This window comes from Haemaphysalis longicornis, unplaced genomic scaffold, assembly GCF_048455015.1.
Source record: "Haemaphysalis longicornis isolate Haplotype H1 unplaced genomic scaffold, Haemaphysalis longicornis Haplotype H1 scaffold_13, whole genome shotgun sequence".
Classification (NCBI taxonomy): domain Eukaryota; kingdom Metazoa; phylum Arthropoda; class Arachnida; order Ixodida; family Ixodidae; genus Haemaphysalis; species Haemaphysalis longicornis.
In genome coordinates, this window is record NW_027526233.1 from 49309349 (window position 1) to 49315079 (window position 5731).

At 51.6% G+C, this 5731-nt stretch overlaps 1 pseudogene across 1 annotated transcript; it reads right to left on the bottom strand.

The window, feature by feature from the left end:
• Positions 1–841: 841 nt before the first annotated feature.
• LOC144164286 (uncharacterized) lies at positions 842–5063 on the bottom strand (annotated as a pseudogene). Its single transcript, XR_013321134.1, has 3 exons — positions 3624–5063; positions 2415–2537; positions 842–1426 (listed from the first exon to the last, which is right to left on the bottom strand). The product of XR_013321134.1 is annotated as an uncharacterized LOC144164286 (transcript).
• Positions 5064–5731: the final 668 nt, after the last annotated feature.

Consider the following 5731-nt stretch of genomic DNA (forward strand, 5'->3'; position numbering starts at 1 on the left):
GGCGAAGCATGCAATGTACAAGTGTATTCAAAGATCCACACTTTGCGCGCTGATTGCTCGTCTTGGAAGTACCCGTGGCAGGAGCAATCACGCACGTCCTCGGGCGGTGGCGCCATCTCTTGCGGCTAACCGGATTTAGGCAATTTGTAAGCAATATGTTCCCAGTTTTTGGCGGTGGCCGGGGTCAACCCGAACGCGCTTTAAAGCCCTCTCCTGGGAGCTTGTCTTCGGGGATCAACCATGCCCCGACACCAATTAGGGAGGCCTTTTCTTGGTTCGACCGACCTCCAGAACCGACCAGCCCTTCGGTAGAGAGGCGGTGGGTATTGCAGGGTAACACAAAGTACAAACCGTGTACAAATAGCTTCTGCTCGTGCTTGACGATAGCTCAAGCGCAGAGGGAATATTCCACGAATCTTTAAATAATCTTAGTTTATTTCATTTCATTTTTTAGTGATTACGTACTTTTAATATATTACGCGCTCCGTTCAAGCGCGAGGCGTTGGAAAACAGGTGTCCTGGTGTTTTGGTGCCGGGACACCATGTAACGCCGAGAGCCCGAGTCACTAAAGCTGTTCGCTCCTAGAAATACATGATATTTATTAAGAGCCATGCATATCCGTACAAACAACAATATTCTCATAACTTCCGGCCTGCGAAGACAAAGAAAAAAGCATTCTAAACACAAAATTTGACATATTATCCGTCTTGAGAGAATAATTAAAAATAGCTAGTTTTTTAGTATCAGTACCCATATAAGCAATATATTCAAATATCGACAACTTGTTACATAGCCGGCGCACACACGGTGCGTGGACGAGAGACGAGACAGTGCTGGGGACTGAACCATTTATTCGTCCGTGAACACAGTATTTAAAGCATAGCAAGGGAGAGGGAGTTGGGAAGGAAGAAAGGGCGAGGAAAGACATGACGCTGAGTTGTTGATACGTCACACGCCTGGCTCAGGCAGCGGGAGATAACAAAGCAAGCCGATTTACAACATTTCTCCTCCCTTAGTATTGAAAACGCTGTACAGGCTTTCTTTCCCGAGTAGAGCGTCGCAAAACTTGCGGTGGTTCCTGCGCCTTCTGGATAGGCGGTGACGGTTTTGCGGGTGCCATCAGGTCTGCAGGCTGCTCGTTCAAATCGCCTTCGTTGTCGGTTGGTGTGGGCGCAGCTGCAGCCGAAGGGCTCCCCTCGTCTTGGTCTTGGTGAACGCCGCTCCGAGCGGATGCCGGGCTCGGCCTGGAACGCACTTGGTCTATGTGACGTCGAACCACCCCAGCGGGCGTTTGTATGATGACCATGCGAGACCCTGTTGTGGACTGAACTTTCCCTGGTGTCCATTTCTCCCCCTGGCCGTAGTTACGGGCGTACACGGCTGTGTCGGGCGGCAGTGTCCACTCTTCCGTCTCCCGGGTTGACCCTAGGAAAGGTGGGAAACACGAGTCCAAACAAGAGCGGATCAGGTAGCCGAATAGAAGTTCGGAAGGGGATTTTCCCTCGTGGCACGGCGTTCTCCTGTAGTTGAAAAGAACTTTCACTAATTTCTCTTCCAATGTGCCTTCGCTTATCTTCTTTAAAGCTTCCTTAATCGTCCGAACAGCTCGTTCAGCGAGCCCGTTAGATTGTGGGTGATACACAGCCGTACGGAGGTGTGCGATGTTATTGGTCTTCGCAAAAGTGGCGAATTCTTCACTCATGAACTGCGTGCCATTGTCCGTAACTATTGTGCGTGGAACACCGAATCTGGCAAAAATTCTGCGTAAGCTGGCAATTGTGGACTGCGTGCTTGCATGCCTCATGGGCACGGCTTCAATCCACTTTATCGCCGCATCCACGACCACCAATATCATGCTGCCTGCGACCGGCCCGGCGAAATCGGCGTGCAGCCTCGACCATTTTTCCTTAACGGCTGGCCAACTCATTGGTTGAGCAGAGGCTGGCATAGGCAGGTTTTGCACGCAGTTGTGGCACGACGCTGAGAGGGTGTTCTATCTCTCGGTCTAGTCCCGGCCACCAGAATGCCGATCTGGCGATAGCCTTCATTGCCGATGACCCTTGATGTGTCTCATGCAGCATATGTAGCACCCGGTCTCGTGCTTGTGTGGGAACAACAACTCGATGACCCCAGTATAACAACCCATGAGCCACGGATAGTTCTAACCGGCGGTCCGAGAATGGCATCAGCTCTGTGTCCTTTACATGTTTCGGCCAGCCATTCTTGGTGTACTCAACGACCTTCGCTAGTAACACGTCCCGCGCAGTTAGCTCTTTGAGTTCTTCGACAGACACAGTACCATCATCGAAACTTGCTAGAGCGTAAACATACTCTGGGGGTTCGCTTCTCGCTGGTGGTGCTGGAGTCTGCAGCGGTAGCCGGCTAAGGGTGTCGGCGTTTAGTAGCAGCTTACCGGGCGAATACTGAAGCTTGTAGCGAAATCCGCCGAGGTAGAGAGCCCAGCGCTGTATTCAAGCTGCGGCCAACGCTGGCGTCGGCTTCTCCGCTTTCAGCAGGCCCAGAAGCGGCTGGTGATCTGTGGCCAAGGTAAAATCTCTGTTGAGGAGATAGTCGCGAAATTTCGACACCCCAAAAACAAGGGCCAAGGCCTCACGTTCTAGCTGAGAGTAATTCCGCTCAGCAGTGGTCAGCGTTCGCGAACGGAAGCCTATGGGACGGTTCACTTTTCCATCTGTATGAAACAGCACGGCACCAATGCCATGCGGAGAAGCGTCGCACTCCAGTTTTAATGGCTTTGCGGGGTCGTAGTGAACGAGCACCCCTGCCGCAAGTAGGCACTGCTTTGCGTTGGCAAAGGCGGTGTCTTGAGCTTCTCCCCAGACCCAACGCGCATTTTTGCCAAGCAACTGGTACAAAGGTGCAAGCAAAGATGACATATTCGGAAGGAACTTGGAGTAATACGACAGCATGCCCAGAAATGAGCGTAGTTTCTGCACATTTGTCGGGCTAAGAGCCTGGGCGATTGCTTTCACGTGTTTCTCAGTGGGGTGTAGGCCGTTTTTGTCGATTAGGTACCCTAAGTACGTGACTGAAGGCTGACTAAATTTGCATTTGTCTAGACGGAGTTTTACACCATGCTCACGGAAACGCTGCAGTACCGCTCGCAGGGTCTCGCTGCTTCCCTGTCGCTCCGCAACCAACACATCATCGAGGTAAGCTTGCACGCCTGGTAGCCCCTGCAGGACTGTTTCGATTTTTCGTTGGAATATGGCTGGAGCAGACGCTATGCCAAAAGGCAGCCTCTTGAAACAAAATAGCCCTCTATGCGTGTTAATTACGCATAGCTTCTGCGATTCTTCGTCAAGCGGTACTTGATTATACGCGTCACGCAGGTCGAGAGTGCTGAAGTACTCTCCCCCGTTTAGGCACGCAAACATGTCGTCAATCACCGGCAATGGGTACTGCTCCAGTTCGCATACAGGATTTAACGTGATCTTGAAATCGACGCAAATCCGAACGGTTCCATCTTTCTTTAAGACTGGCACAATGGGCGTAGCCCACTCCGCATGCGCTACCGGTGATAACACCCCAATTGCTACCAGTCTGTCAAGTTCTTGAAAAACCTTATCCCGGAGAGCGAAAGGAATGGATCGTGCCTTACAGAACTTGGGTGTAGCTCCTTCCTTGAGTTGAAGGTGCACAGGGGGACCGCTGATGCAGCCGAGTTCCGCGCTCAAAACGTCTTGAAATTCGCTGACGATGTCGTCCACGGCCGGCAGACTCGTTGGCGATCCGGCTTCCGCAGTCAAGTTAAGGACAGGTGACCCTGCATTGCTCAGCTGAAAAATTAGGTCCCGCCCGCATAGACTAGGACCGGGGCAATTTAATACTACCAAGGAGCAGTCTACTACGGCACCCTTGTAGACTACCTTCATGTCCAATTGTCCTAGGATGGGGAGCTTGCCAAGATAACAGGAAAGCTTGATAGATGAAGGTTGCAATGCCGGCCATCTCTCCCGGTTCTTTTCATAAATTTCGCGTGACACAACGCAGACGGGCGACCCCGTGTCTATCAGCATTGGCATGTCAACGCCGCACCAAGTGAATGTCCTGTGAATTGGGGGCTCTAATTGCCACTTCCGAGATGAAGTCAAAGTCCAGAGGTGCATAGCTTCGTCTACGTTCCCCTCCGCACAGTCTTCCGCCACCGCCAGTGCTCGTCCCCGCATGCCTTGCGTCTGCACGGTTTCGCGTTTCCTCGGAGCGTCGCTCGAACACATTTTCGCAAGATGACCCGGCCTACCACAGCGATAGCACCTACTCTTGGCCCAGCCGCACGCGTGGCTGTTATGCTTCTTACTTCCGCAGCGTCCGCATTTTAGAGTAGGCTCTTTCGTCAACACGCGCTGCGCGCCAACCTTCAGTACGGTAGTTGTATCGCCCGATATCTTATTTGCGTCATCTTCTGCCGTTTCGGCTGATAATGCTATCGCTTCGGCCTCCTCCAAAGTCAAGTTAGCTTTTGCCAACAGCTGTTTTTGCAAAGCCTTTGATCTGACACCACAGACTATACGGTCGCGGAGCATTAGTTCCAGAATGCTGCCGAAATTGCAGTTGTCTGCAATGCGTCGGATGTCGACAAGGAAATGTTGCAAAGGCTCACCTTCATGCTGACATCGATTGAAGAACCGGAAGCTTTCCGTTATCTCGTGGCGCTTCGGGTCAAAATATTCATCCAGCGCTGCAACGACTTCTTCGTAGGTTAGGCTGTTCGGTTTCTTCGGAGCGACTCGTCCAACCAGAATCTGCACAGTCCTCGTGTTTAACGCTGCTACGAGCAACGCCCTTTTTTTCGCTGTGACGGTAACCCCCGTTGCCTCGAAATAAGCTTCTGCCTTGATGACGTACGCTTTCCAATTGTCCCCCTCGCCGTCATACTCGGGAAGATGGTGGTGAGCCATGGCTGCCGTTGTCATTGCTGCAGGTTCTTGAAGGACCGTACCATGGTTTTGCTCGCCGTGCTCTTCTTTTACTTCATGGGTTCCTTTCTTGCTCGTCGCCACTGTTACATAGCCGGCGCACACACGGTGCGTGGACGAGAGACGAGACAGTGCTGGGGACTGAACCATTTATTCGTCCGTGAACACAGTATTTAAAGCATAGCAAGGGAGAGGGAGTTGGGAAGGAAGAAATGGCGAGGAAAGACATGACGCTGAGTTGTTGATACGTCACACGCCTGGCTCAGGCAGCGGGAGATAACAAAGCAAGCCGATTTACAACGCAACTATCTACAACAACACATGAAATGTGCGCTCCACTATAATGAGGCGTGTGGTGCAGAACTCCAGAGCATACAATTACACAGCTCTAATCTTATACTGGCATGTGGAGAAACAACCAATATTAAACAATAAACAGCAAATACTCGCCAAAGCGCGCAAACGTCCGGAGTCAGTTAATGCAGCAATACGTTATCTGGTATTCCGTACATCTGTACACTAGCACACTGCAGATACATGTGTGATAGTATCGATCCCGAGGCCTTTTGTTATTGGGTGGTAGGACCCGACTTTGAAGCCCCGGCTCCTCCAATGCAGGACGCGCTGGAGGTTATGGAGTGGGCGTAGCTGTTGAGGCTTCGAAGTCAGCTGTTTAGGGGCGATTCTTGGGCTGCTCAGGTGCTGAATACAGCTTTGCTGGTTCGCAATAAGTGTTACGCTCCGGGTTTCATGTGGTTGAAGGCGCTTGTACATTGCTAATTATCAACTG